Genomic DNA, 15,795 nt, shown 5'->3' on the forward strand with positions numbered 1-15,795 from the left:
AGTCCCGGGAGGGAGAGAGAGAGATTATTTGCAATGCTTAGCCAGAAAGGTTGTCATTCTCCCCCTCCTTGAACTTGTGTCCCTTCGCTCAGATGACAGGAAGCCTTGATTATTGATTGTTATCCAAGCTGAACTCCAAGCAAACATCTAAATAAACCACAAAAACCCACTTGTGTGAGTTGTCTTACCTGCCAAGGGACTTGTCATTTTTGTGTGTTTTGTGGTCTGGGAAAACCTGCCAGACAGCACAACCAGGTCTCTGACCTCACTGTCTCTACTGCAGTTGGGCAGTCCAGCTCGGCCGCAAACACACCCTTCTTTTTACAGCTGGATAATTACATTGTACCACCACATTGGAAAGGGTATCCTTCAGAGTTCTGTTTCAAGCACCACTTATTTATTTTATGTATTTATTTATTTCAGGTACTTATATAGTGTCGTCAGTTTACGCAGCGCTTTACATATATATTGTACATTCACATCAGTCCCTAACCCTCAAGGGGTGTACAATCTAAGGTCCCTAACCCTCAAGGGGCGTACAATCTAAGGTCCCTAACCCTCAAGGGGTGTACAATCTAAGGTCCCTAACCCTCAAGGGGTGTACAATCTAAGGTCCCTAACCCTCAAGGGGTGTACAATCTAAGGTCCCTAACTCATATTCATACATACACATACTAGGGACAATTTAGACAGGAGCCAATTCACCTCCCAGCATATCTTTGGAGTGTGCCCATATGGAAGAACAATATATTTGAAATATATTTTAAAAATATTCTTCCCAAATACATTGACATATACCATATTTGTTGCTCCATAAGACGCACCTAGGTTTTAGAAGAGGAAAACAAGAAAAAAAAATATTCTGAACCAATGGACTGCGGACATAGTACAGGAGATGACCAGAGACTGCGTTCATACTACAGGAGATGACCAGAGACTGCGGACACAGTACAGGAGATGACCAGAGACTGCGGACACAGTACAGGAGATGACCAGAGACTGCGGACACAGTACAGGAGATGACCAGAGACTGCGGACACAGTACAGGAGGTGACCAGAGACTGCGGACACAGTAGAGTAGATGACCAGAGACTGCGGACACAGTACAGGAGATGACCAGAGACTGCAGACACAGTACAGGAGATGACCAGAGACTGCGGACAGTATAGGGGATGACCAGAGACTGCGGACATAGTACAGGAGATGACCAGAGACTGCGGACAGTATAGGGGATGACCAGAGACTGCGGACACAGTACAGGAGATGACCAGAGACTGCGGACACAGTACAGGAGATGACCAGAGACTGCGGACACAGTACAGGAGATGACCAGAGACTGCAGACACAGTACAGGAGATGACCAGAGACTGCGGACACAGTACAGGAGATGACCAGACACTGCGGACACAGTACAGGGGATGACCAGAGACTGCGGACACAGTACAGGGGATGACCAGAGACTGCGGACACAGTACAGGAGATGACCAGAGACTGAGGACACAGTACAGGAGATGACCAGAGACTTCGGACACAGTACAGGAGATGACCAGAGACTGCGGACATAGTACAGAAGATGAAAATTAGGCAAATTAGAGGGCCGCCTAGGGTGCGTTGCCACCTAGGGGCGCCTGGGAGCAGCACACGCCATCACTCTATGTGTGTGGGATGCTGCCATGTCATGAATGATCCTTCAGCTGAGAGGAGCGGTAGCAGAGGGGAGGAAGAAAGGACAGAGGAAGATGCTGGGTGTCTGGGTTCAGTGTAGCAGCTGAGCTGCCGCTCCTTCCAGTGTTCCTCTTAGACGCAGTCCTGTACTGCAAGCCGGCTGATGGTTGCTGATCACTGTGGAGTTCCAGCCCTTCTCTTCTCATTCATCAGCAGAGGCAGAAATGTGCCTACGGAGAAAAGTAATGTCGGCCATTCATCACAAGAGCGATGTGTCAGTGAGTGATGACATCATCACGATCCCACAGCCTGCTCTTCTAGTGCCTGCTGATCTGTGTCAGTGTTGGTATGTTGTGTCGGATCTGTCACTGTGTGGGATCGTTCAGTTCAGGTGTTCTCTGTGTGTGTGGGCTGGGCTGCCTGTTGTCACAGCGTTTTACCTCCCCCCATTGCCTGGGGAATTCCATCCTGGGATCTGTCAGAGTGTGGATCCATCATCCTCCACTCACTGCAACTGTCACCCTGCCACTGGCAGCCACAGATATTGTTCGTCCGTGACACTGATTTTGTCTTTAATATTGGTGCTGATGGCATCTTATGGCACTTATTTTTGCAAGTTAAAAGAAATTTAGCCCTTTCATGTTTTGTTGAGTTAATATTTTCTACTGGTTTTTTTTTTAAAAAATGTATTTATTTTTTTTTTGGGGGGGGGGGGCGCAAGTAGCTGGTCTTGCCTAGGGCGCAAAATGGTCTAGCACCGGCCCTGCCATCAATGTCCTCTTGATCGGGTCATGTTCAGTGACAGGCCGAATCAGGGGTGGACTGACAACTCATGGGGCTCCCGGGCAGTAGGGGATCATGGGGCCCCTGTGTCCTTGCCCACACTCAAACCACACCCAAAAAAGCCTATGAAAGGTACCAGGGGCATCTCATGGGGCCCCTTACTGACCCAGGGCCCTCGGGCAGCGCCCGAGTTTCCGAATGGTCAGTCCGACCCTGGGCCGAATGCAACATGGGGTATCATTTTTGCATGTGTATAACCCCATCTGGCCACTCCTGCAGCTTAAGGAGTCCAGTTGACAGGCAGTAAAACAGCAGCTCAACTGCCTATTTTTACCAACCATTGTAACAAGCCCCCTACTGATATATCCTAATGTTATCTTCATCATTTTTATGCGGAACCATTTTTTCTTTTGAATTCTCTGACATTTCCGTTTAACACAGATTTATCTGAAAGCTGCTTATCTGAGTCAATCTAAGCAGAGTCAACATTTCAGAAGTATGCTTTTATTTCTTATATAAAATGTTATAAGTGATGCAAATGCATCCATTTTTTTGGTACACGATTACAATGATTTCAATTACAATTATGTACTTGCAGCCTCAAGCCTGTAAGTGCTTACAAAGAGTACATCTGCATTGTGTTCTAGGCATAGTTATTCTCATAGATTTTTTTTTTTATGGAAAATTGCTGACAAATCCCATTTATTGTATGATATGGAAGTGTAGTGTTGTCCTGTTTTTTCTCCAATTATTTCATAAGTTTTATTGTTTGCCATTCAAGTATTCTGATTTTTGGTATTTGTATGTACGGCATGTGCCTGCAATTCACTGTATTCAGATATCAGCAAAAGGGTATATATCCTTTGATTTTTATATTTATGACTTTTTTTTATTTATTTGATATATTTATGATTTCTATATTCAAATTTGTTTTGTAGCCCGGATGAAGGGGAAGTGTGTTGGACCCCCAAAACATGTTACCTGGTTTATAGGACATTTTTATGAACAATCTAAGCATGTTGGAATGCTTTCACTGTTGGGTTGGAGTCAGGGGCGGACTGACAACTCATGGGGCCCCCGGGCAATAGAGGATCATGGGGCCCCTGTGTCCTTGTCCAAACTCAAAAAAGCCTATGAAAAAGGTACCAAGGTTTCCAAATGGTCAGTCCGCCCCTGGTTGGAGTAGGGATGGGGCTTGAGTTTGTGGCAACACAGGGTTCACTGCCAGCTCTGGCTGTTTGACAACTTAATGGCCTGTTTGCCTTCCCACTGAACCTCCAGCTGCTCGGAATTCATTAATTTAATGGTGGCATTACTGCCAACACTAAATATGTCAGCTTCCTATCCAGGGCTAATTGGTTGTTAGAATGGTGGAAGACGCTGGTGTCCAAGCAACCGATGATGCATCTCCAGCCCCATTCAGCTGCCTAACAGAAGATTCCTCTGCAGAGCTCAATGTCAGCTTTACAAAGCCCATGTCCACAAAAACCGTGGACAGAAGAGGAGAGAGTGGTGCAACACCCATAAAATGTGGACTATCAATCAATGGAAGACAGAAATATGGTCCGATGAATCGAGCTTCACACTGTTCTTAACCTCCGGACGTGTGGCAAACACCATCCCAAGCTTATGACCAGGACTGTCTTGTGCCAATGGTAAAACATGGTGGTGGTGCAATCATGGTTTGGGCAGCCATATCTTAGTAGTCTTCCGGCCCCATCATCACCTTGAAAGCTAGAGTCACTGCCAGTGACTACACACAAATTGTGGCCAACCATGTGCACCCCATGGGGAAGACAGAAGAACCGTGTGGAGGGAACTCCATAAGCAAAATATTCCTGGGCAAGTTGCAATTGCCAAACCACTAGTGACCGATGTTAATGCTCAGAAGAGGAGAGCGTGGTGCAACACCCATAAAATGTGGTCTATCAATCAATGGAAGACAGAAATATGGTCCGATGAATCGAGCTTCACACTGTTCTTAACCACCGGACGTGTGGCAAACACCATCCCAAGCTTATGACCAGGGCTGTCTTGTGCCAATGGTAAAGCATGGTGGTGGTGCAATCATGGTTTGGGTAGCCATATCTTGGTAGTCTGCCGGCCCCATCATCACCTTGAAAGCTAGAGTCACTGCCAGTGACTCTATACAAATTTTGATCAACCATGTGCACCCCATAGGGAGGACAGAAGACAGCCCCATTTACCAAGACAATAATGCTCCAATTCACACAGCTGGTGTTGTGCAATCCTGGTTCAACTAGCATGCAGATGAAGTCTTGCACCTCAATATCATAGAGCCACTATGGTCAATTTTGGAGAACAAGGTTCGGGCTCCAACATCTCTGCGAGAACTAGAATGAGTTTTGCATGAAGAGTGGTATCAGATTCCAATATCCACCATCCAAGACTTATATAATTCCCAGGAGAACTCAGGCTGTCTTGGATGCCAAAGGCGTGTGTGTCCATAATTTTGTCGAACACCTGTACATGCTTCGGCCCACTATTCTAGGCTCCACCAATGGGCAACCTTGTTCCATGTAAGCAGTCTTACCAGAGTGTTGGAGCCTCTTTTATCTTTTTGGAGGGCTGTGCAATAAAGCCTACTGTGCATGGGGTTGTGAGAAATGTATCAAGACAATGTCTCTGCAAAGGGCATCTTCTGAACACCCCCCCCCCCTCTCCCAAACACACACACTCTTTGTACCAGAGATCCTCGACTGCTCCTTTTCCCTCCACAGCTGAAAATTAAATGATTGCTATCGGGGACCTGGGAGGAGCACTAATGTCACTCCTCAACTCACATGACATAGCTTAGGCCTAGCCTGTCACAAGGGAGAAGATCAAATGCTCCTCCATACCCGGTATTGCAGGATATTGTGGAAGGAGTGGTGGGGAAGTACTGGTAGGAGGAATAAGGGGATCTAGGGAACAATTTTGAAGATATACTTTCAACTTCTCCTGCATGGAGGAATCCAGTGAATATAAGGGCTTGGTGGGTAGATGCAGCATTGGTGGCAGAAAGCACATAGAGTCCCAGTTTGCCAACAACAACGTATTAGAAAAAACTTTTCAAACAGTACAATCAGGCCAGGCGGGGAGGCTCAATTACAACAGTTCAGCGCAGGGTCTACGGTATGTGGATCCAAGCTGCAGACAGTGTCTGTCATGAAGAGTGGAGTGGGGCCTGGCTGGTCCAACCCCAAGGGAAGCTTCCTGAAGAGGTAGATATAGGTCCTGCTCTTTCCCTAGTCTACTGGAACTTTTCCCTACCACTAGTGCTGTCCCTGACTACTGGCCACTCGCATAAAAATGTGCCAAAACCCAAGGGCAGAGGCCTAAAAAGACTTTGCATAACCCAAGATGGCCACCAGGGTCAACTGGATCCAGCACATCCAACCAGGTCATTACTCCAGGGTACAGAGGAAACCATAGAGAAAAGCAGTTTCTCCCAACTTCCTCCCCCAGCTGCATTGCCGCTATGATCAAGCGCCACCTGCAGTGGAGACTGCACCAGGTTGGAACAGGTACAGTCAGGTTTGGGAGGAATGGGCTAGATCAGGGTTTCTCAACCATGGTTCCTACAGAGGTTGCTAAGGGGTTCCTTGAGCAATGAGCAATTTCTGCCTCTTAGACGAGTTCCTACTGACACCATTGATCTTTTTAGCTATCTATAAATGGGAATTCTTACCACTGATCACAATGTAAAGATAATTCTTCCTACTGACCATCACACTAGTGTATCATGAGTTGTAGATATAGTCAATTTTAGCAGGGGTTCTCTGAGACTGGAAAGTTATTTCAAGGGTTCTTCTGTCTTGAAATGGTTGAGAAAGGCTGGCCTAAATAGTTCTGGATGTCCTCCACCTAGGACATGGGGTGGACTCTACCTGACTTTCTGCAGCTTCTAATGCACATTATGAAAAACCCACAGTGTGCAGCAAAATCAGAGTAATAGATATCAGTTTAGGAGAAGAGCCCGGGAAGGCTTGAGTTCAGACTTAACAACAGATGCCAATGACAGTAGCGGTGGTGGGCCTGATCCCCTTTGGAAAATGCCAGTTTTTCTCAACACAGAGGAAAGTAGGGTAGCCTGTGCATTGAGTGTTTTCATCCTTTGTGTTCCAAACAAATATGAAACAATTCAGATCTATGTAAGGTTGCTTTTTCGGGAGCTTTTTCAGGAGCTCTACCATACAAAGCAGCGTTTAATTTAGGATTATTGGTCCGTGCACCAAAGCTGAGTCTGAAGGAACAGCTTTAAAGGCGGATTCATTCATAAAACCTTTACCTTTTATATTGTACTCTTATCACTTATCACAGCTAATTCCTTTTTTCATGTAAATGCCTAATTCCCACTCTCTTTCATTCAACATTGCACCTTAAAGGATTGCGGATCCTTCTGTAACACACTATTATGTCATGGCGGAGCAGTTACGCTCTGCACCAGCAAACTCCCGAAGATTGAGTTTTGCAGAAAGGCCGCATTCAATAGCCCCGTTCAGAAGATTAGGAAAGTGCAGAAGTTAAGCTACTTAATTATAAAGTAATCACTCAAAGTTCACTTCCCAGTCTCCACTGCCTGCTTATTCTCCTTATCAGATGCCGCTAATAAACAAAAAGAGGATGAAGCCTGTGCAACCAGTGAAAGTGGTCACCATGTATAATCTTTGTCCGTGTCACCGTTCCTGGTTCTCGGTTTTCTCAGTGTCCCCTAAACTACATAAGTGGAGTGGAAATTTATGAGTGATTCCCTCTATCTCTGGGGGAGGGGATATGCTTGCATGTAACAAAAACTCAAAGTAGGCATTTATTTGAATTTGTATTAATGATATAGAGCAGTGGTCTCCAAACTGTGGCCCTTCTATTGCCTTTTTTCCTTCCACCCAACACCTATGATGGGGCACTATTCCTTCCACTGACACCGATGATGGGGCACTATTCCACCCAAAGACACCAATGATGGGGCACTATTCCACCCACTAACACCAATGATGGGGCACTATTCCTCCCACTGACACTAACGATGGGGCTCTATTCCTCCCACTGACACTAATGATGGGGTACTGTTTCTCCTACTGACAGAGATTCGGCACTATTCCTCCCACCAACACCAATGATGGGGCACTATTCCTCCCACTGATACCAATGATGAGGCACTATTCCTCCTACTGACACCAATGATGGAGCACTATTCCTCCCACTGATACCAATGATGGGGCACTATTCCTCCCACTGATACCAATGATGGGGCACTATTCCTTCCACTGACACCAATGGTGGGGCACTATTCCACTCACTGACACCAATGATGGGACACTATTCCACTCACTGACACCAATGATGAGGCACTATTCCTCCCACTGATACCAATGATGGGGCACTATCCCTCCCACCAACACCAATGATGGGGCACTATTCCTCCCACCAACACCAATGATGGGGCACTATTCCTCCCACGATACCAATGATGGGGCACTATTCCTTCCACCAACACCAATGATGGGGCACTATTCCTCCCACCAACACCAATGATGGGGCACTATTCCTCCCACGATACCAATGATGGGGCACTATTCCTTCCACCAACACCAATGATGAGGCACTATTCCTCCCACCGATACCAATGATGGGGCACTATTCCTCCCACTGATACCAATGATGAGGCACTATTCCTCCCACCGATACCAATGATGGGGCACTATTCCTATTACTGACACCAATGATGGGGCACTATTCCTATCACTGACACCAATGATGGGGCACTATTCCACCCACTGATACCAATGATGGGGCACTATTCCTCCCACTGATACCAATGATGAGGCACTATTCCTCCCACTGATACCAATGATGAGGCACTATTCCTCCCACTGATACCAATGATGAGGCACTATTCCTCCCACTGATACCAATGATGAGGCACTATTCCTTCCACCAAAATCAATGATGAGGCACTATTCCCTCCATCAATACCAATGATGGGGTACTATTACCCTCACCAACACCAATGATGGGGCACTATTCCTCCCACTGATACCAATGATGAGGCACTATTCCTCCCACTGATACCAATGATGAGGCACTATTCCTCCCACCGATACCAATGATGGGGCACTATTCCTATCACTGACACCAATGATGGGGCACTATTCCTATCACTGACATCAATGACGGGGCACTATTCCTCCATCTGACACCAATGATGGGGCACTATTCCTCCCACTGACACCAATGATGGGGCACTATTCCACCCACTGACACCAATGATGGGGTACTGTTCCTGCTACTGACATCAGAGATTGGGCGCTATTCCTCCCATCAACACCAATGATGGGGCACTATTCCTCCCACTGACACCAATGATGGAGTATTTTCCCACCCACTGATAACTATGATGGGGACTTTGTGTCCCCTGTGTGATAAAAAAAAAAACCTTACACCCAAGCACATTACATTCCCCACTCCAAAAATTTTTTTAGCCCCACCCCCACATAAGCACGTATGAATGTAAATGCACATGTCGGAAGCGCCTACACGTGAAAACGTTGATTGCGCTACACATTTTACATATCTCTGCGCATGCCGGAGTGAGATCAATAATTCTAGCACAAGACCTCCTCCATAACCCTAAACTGACGACCTATAGGGGCTTTTGAAGTATCACCTATAGAACATATAGGCTGCTAAAGTTTGTCGGCATTTCACGGGCGCACACAAATTTAAGGTTTGGCATGTTGGGTATCTATTTACTCGGTGCAACCTCATCTTTTATATTTTCCCCCAAAAATGGGTAATTTATTGCATTTGTTTGCCGTAAAATTCACTTTAGTGTGTTTTTTACTGAAATTTTACGTTTCCTTGACCTTTGGGTTAATATTGTGACATAAAAAAATTGGAACTAACTGTCTTAATTTCTAGAGTGTCTGCTTTCAGAAACTATAAAATGTTTGGAGTGTTTTGTGTAATCTTGAGGCCTAAAATGTTTTTTTTTTAAATATATGTGCAAAAAAAAAATTAGAATCGACTTTGATCTCCCCTATACTGTGCCCTTCTGCCTCCCCCTATACTGTGCCCTCCTGATCTCCCCTATACTGTGCCCTTCTATCTCCCCCTGTACTGTGCCTTTCTTCCTACCCCCTATACTGTGCCCTCCTGATCTCCCTATACTGTATTGTTCCCTTCTGCTTATCCCCTATACTGTGCCCTCCTGATCCCCATATACTGTGCCCTCCCGATCCCCCCTATACTGTGCCCTTCTGCTTCCCCCCTGTACTGTGCCCTCCTGCCTCCCCCCTGTACTGTGCCCTCCTGACTCCCCCTGTACTGTGCTCTCCTGACTCCCCCTGTACTGTGCCCTCCTGCCTCCCCCTGTACTGTGCCCTCCTGCCTCCCCCCTGTACTGTGCCCTCCTGCCTCCCCACTGTACTGTGCCCTCCTGACTCCCCCTGTACTGTGCCCTCCTGACTCCCCCTGTACTGTGCTCTCCTGACTCCCCCTGTACTGTGCCCTCCTGCCTCCCCCCTGCACTGTGCCCTCCTGCCTCCCCCTGTACTGTGCCCTCCTGCCTCCCCCTGTACTGTGCCCTCCTGCCTCCACCTGTACTGTGCCCTCCTGCCTCCCCCTGTACTGTGCCCTCCTGCCTCCCCCTGTACTGTGCCCTCCTGCCTCCACCTGTACTGTGCCCTCCTGCCTCCCCCTGCACTGTGCCCTCCTGCCTCCCCCCTGCACTGTGCCCTCCTGCCTCCCCCCTGCACTGTGCCCTCCTGCCTCCCCCCTGTACTGTGCCCTCCTGCCTCCCCCTGTACTGTGCTCTCCTGACTCCCCCTGTACTGTGCCCTCCTGCCTCCCCCCTGTACTGTGCCCTTTGTGTTGATTAGTCTTTGATTTATGGCACATTTTCTTATTATTTAAAATTGATTAAAATTACTAATAAATATATGTTTAATTCTATTAGCTATTAATACTTTCATTCTTGAGAGTAGGTGGGTGAATTGGGGCAGGCTGGTAGGGGCCCCAATGCATTGCTTTGCCCAGGGACCCATGATGCTATTAAGACAGCCCTGCCACAAAAACGCATTAACCTCAACCTGCATAGCCGGGAACCTAGCCTAAATAAAGATAAACTTCCTTTAGATTGTAAGCTCCACGAGCAAGGCCCTCCTATTCCTTCTGTACTGAAATGTATTGTAATTGTACTGTCTCCTGTTATATTGTAAAGTGCTGAGCAAACTGTTGGCGCGATATAAATCCTGTATAATAATAATAAACTGGATGGCTTATCTGACTCTAGAATAGTTACAGCTCATCTGATAAGGAACTATAATCCCCAGCATGCCCTGCCAGCTATCCCCCTACAGGATCCAGCCTGCTGCTGTCCCGTATCTGTCCCCGTACATCAATAACTTGCTATTACGGTCAGGCGCGTCTCTCTGATGGCGCAGCTGGTACTCAAGACAGTTTTATAAAAGTTCCGCCGCCTCTCGGGCTCTGAACTTTGCGGTGATGGATGAGACGCCTGTGCCAGGAGTGGATGTTATAACATTTGGAAGGGTGTAATGAAAATCTGCCAGGATCCTCGCCTGGAGAGAAGAGACACCTACGTGATGTGCGCCGGGGGAGCCGCGGTCTGCGCCCAGATGCGGGAAGGATAAGAAGGGAATGAGTGATATGGACCGAGATAGGGGAGCCAGTGACAGGACACAAACCGGACTCACTGATAGGAAGTCATCCACATATGCTGCCCAATGATTTCCTTCCTCCCCGGCCTGAGGAATTTATTAAAGCGGTATTAACCAATTCAATACCAGACAATTTTCCCCCTTCCTGCCCAGGCCAGTTTTCAGGATTCAGTGCTCTCACACTTTGAATGACACTTGCGCGGTCATACAACATTGTACCCAAGCTAAAATTTTATCATTTTCTTCACACAACTAGAGCTTTCTTTTGGTGGTATTTAATCACCGCTGGGGTTTTTATTTTTTGCTAAATTAACAAAAAAAGACCAAAAATTTTGAAAAAAAACACGTTTTTCTTTGTTTCTGTTATAAAAATTTACAAATAACTAATTGTTCTTCATAAATTTAGGCCGAGATGTATTCTGCTACATGTCTTTGGTGAAAATAACCCAAATTAGGATGTATTATTTAGTTTGTAGGAAAGTTATAGAGTTCACAAACTATGGTATAGATCTGAATATTGATCAATCCTGAAGTACTGACAGCCAATCTAATTTCTTGAGGTCCAAGAATGTCAGAACAGTACAGATATCCCCCAAATGTCAGGACAGTACAGATATCCCCCAAATGTCAGGACAGTACAGATATCCCCCAAATGTCAGGACAGTACAGATATCCCCCAAATGTCAGGACAGTACAGATATCCCCCAAATGTCAGGACAGTACAGATATCCCCCAAATGTCAGGACAGTACAGATATCCCCCTAATGTCAGGACAGTACAGATATCCCCCAAATGTCAGAACAGTACAGATATCCCCCAAATGTCAGAACAGTACAGATATCCCCCAAATGTCAGAACAGGACAGATATCCCCCAAATGTCAGGACAGTACAGATATCCCCCTAATGTCAGGACGGTACAGATATCCCCCAAATGTCAGGACGGTACAGATATCCCCCAAATGTCAGAACGGTACAGATATCCCCCAAATGTCAGAACGGTGCAGATATCCCCCAAATGTCAGGACAGTACAGATATCCCCAAATGTCAGGACAGTACAGATATCCCCCAAATGTCAGGACAGTACAGATATCCCCCAAATGTAAGGACAGGACAGATATCCCCCAAATGTCAGAACAGTACAGATATCCCCCAAATGACCCCTTTTTGCAGATTAGACAGTCCGACGTACTTTCTAAGAGGCATGGCGAGTTTTTTGAAGTTGTATTTTTTTTTGTCATAATTTTTCGGAAAATGAAAAAATTAAAAAAATTAGTTTCACTATTTTTTTTTTTACATATTGTCACCAGTGCAGTACAGCGTCATCATATAACTGGCATGGCGGTGATCAGGGACACTGACTGGTGACAGTATGAAAAAAAAATATATATATATATATATTTTTTATTTTCTTTTTCCATTATTTTTTATTAGATTTTTTTTAAGATTTTTTTTTTCATATTTTACTATGACCAAAGTAGTACAATGTTACTATAGTAACATTGTACTACTTTGGGGAAGTGATCAGTATTTTTTTTTTTTGCACAATTTGCTTATAGCAAAGAATTACTTTGCTATAAGCAAGCATTTACCTGAATGACATCGATTCATTCAGGTTTTTTTTTTTTGTGCTTAGCTGTGATTTGGCCACAGCTAATCACATGACATGTGCATGTGATTAGCTGTGACCATTCACAGCTAGACACTAGTATACAATGAATGGCATGAATGAAGCCATCCATTGTATACAACTGTCATGTGACCTGCTGTGATTGGTCACAGCAGGTCACATGGTACTGGCAACGGGGGCCGATACTCAGATCTGTCATCGGCCGGTGACAGATCACGCCGCTGCGCGGATCTGTAACCGCACGAATTGCGCACGTGCGGGAGGACGCCAAATGGCGTACACCCCGGAAAGGTAATGCATTTTTGCGGCCGCCAAACGGCTATGGGCCAGGCGGCAAATGGTTAATAGCAAAAGCAAACTTTTCTTATATTGCAGCTCACCAATTCTTAGATGTGATGGCTGCATTAGTTTTCATTATTTGGCTTTCCTTTTTCTATTTTCATCTGGTCATCCAAACAGTAAGTTTGTTTGTCAAATCAACAAGATATCATCCAGATGTATCTGTTACATGCATGAGACAAACCATTTAACACTGGTAGGGGTGCTTACAATGATCAGCTTTCATTTACGTAAAACCTTTATCCCAAAAGGAAAAATGAATCTCTTTGATGTAACTGATTCTAAACCGTAATCTGGAATTTTGCTTCAATTTGTTAGTGTATTTAAATCTGCTAGTCCATCCAAAGCTCCCCTCCCCCCCAGGCTGACAATACTGTTGTCTTCTGTGCCCCCTGTGCTCCTTCGTACAGAATGCGGGCGCTATAATACAGGAGGTGTGTTACTGGCCAGATCACTAGTTTAAAACAAAGGGGAAAAAAGCCTAAAAAAGAAAACTAATGCATCCACCACATCTATGGGTAAGCTACAATATATAAAATTTTTGATTTTGGGTTCAACCACTTGCCAACCTTGTTATAGAGTGGCTCTCCTTTGTCGGATCGCATTTTATTTATATATAAATAAAAATAAATACACATACATACACACACTGTATATACTGTGTGTATATATATATAAATATATATATATATATTTATATATATACACAGTATATACAGTGTGTATGTATGTATTTTAATTTGTTATTTAAAACATTAAAAAATATATATATAATATATATATTTTACTGTCTATACTATATATATATATATATATATATATATATATATATATATATATATATATATATATATATGGGAGAGAGGGAGAGACTGTATTTTGAATTTTTATTTATATAAAAATCATACATATATATATATATATATATATATATATATATGTATGATTTTCATATAAATAAAAATTCAAAATACAGTCTCTCCCTCTCTCTCACATTTTCACATATATATATATATATATATATATATATATATAACACACACACACTGTATTTTGATTTTTTTTTTTTATTTATATATAAATAAAAATGTGATACAGTGTGTGTGTGTGTGTGTGTGTGTATGTATATATATATATATATATATATATATATGTCACATACATACACACACACACTGCATATACTGTGTTAAAAGATTATATATGTGTGTAATATATATATATATATATATATATAATCATGTAGTGTTTTGAGTAAAGTCTCTTTCTTTTTGTTAAACAATTTCGGGTGTTAAGATCTCTGTGAAAATCCTACAAAAGTGTCAACTGCTTCAGAAGAAAAAAAGAATGGTAATCACTGCCTTGTGTAATTAAAGTGTAATCGCGTATTTCAGGCTAACAGCAAAGACAGCCTTTTGAAAAAGAATTTAACAATCTAATTATCTTAGTGATCTAATTGGTTTGGTAACCAAAAACGTTGCCTCTTGTCCTTTTGATTATTAATGAGAAATGACACTTTTGGCTCTTTTATCTAAAAGATGTTTCGTGCACTATGCTTTTCTTCTTTACTTTTTTCTTTTTTTTTTCCCATTCAAAAGGAGAAACATATGTGTCGGCGTGTTTATTAGAAATAAAATACTAGTATTTGAGCATTTTTAGAAACTGGAAAGAAAAACTACCTAGGACTTTGTTTGAATGGGTGGATAGGATGTGGTAAAAATAGATGGTAGAGCAGCGATTTTACACCCCCCCCCCCCCCAAACACCCAGCTACAAGTTACCCTGGTTAAGTTAAATAGATACACACTGCCAAGGTCATGATACAATAAAACTACAGGTCAAAGGCATAACCAGAACCTTTAGGGCCTCGGTGCAAGAAACCATGAAGGGCCACCCCTGGCCCTATCCCGGAGCCCTTTCCATCAGTCTCAGGGCCCTTCCTACCTGTCCTGGGGCCCTTCCCACCAGTCCTGAGACCCTTTTCCTCATGTTGGAGAGCTCTTTCTGGTCCCAGGGCCCTTCTCTCCAAGCCAGGAGCCCTTCCCACTGATCCTGGGTCTTTCCCACTAATCTCGGGGTCCTTTATTCATGTCATGGAGAACTTTTTTATAGCCTCGCAGCAAGACCCTTTCAAATGTATGTTCTTCAGCAAGCCCCCTTTCTGCCATTTCGGGGCCTCCCCAGGGTGGTGGAACGCCAGGGCCCGGTCACCTTTGTGACCCTGGTAGTCCTACCATTGCCACAGTTTGCATTCAGCAGGCAGCATCACTACCAAAACACAACCATTAGTGAATATGGCTCCAAGCTCCAAGCCCGGAGCCCTTCCCACCAATCACGGGGTCCTTTATTCATGTTATGGGGACCTTTATTATAGTCTTTCAGCGAGACCCTTTCAAACATATGTTCTTCAGCAAGCCCCCTTTCTGCCATTTCGGGGTCTCCCCAGGGTGGTGGAACGCCTGGGCCCTGTCACCTTAGTCCCACCATTGCCACAGTTTGCGTTCAGCAGGCAGCATCACTACCAAAACACAACCATTAGTGAATACGGCTATGTTGCAACCACCCTGAATTGAAGAGAGGCCTTCCATGCATCCCCTGCACTTGCTCTCATTAATGATTATATCACATGACCAAGTGCAGGAGGTACATGGAAGAGACAATATGGGCCTGATTTAGGTACTTGTTGGCTGTAGATCACA

Source organism: Staurois parvus, unplaced genomic scaffold (genome assembly GCF_062004578.1).
Source record: "Staurois parvus isolate SC_StPar_1 unplaced genomic scaffold, SC_StPar_1.0 ptg000095l, whole genome shotgun sequence".
NCBI classification, from domain to species: domain Eukaryota; kingdom Metazoa; phylum Chordata; class Amphibia; order Anura; family Ranidae; genus Staurois; species Staurois parvus.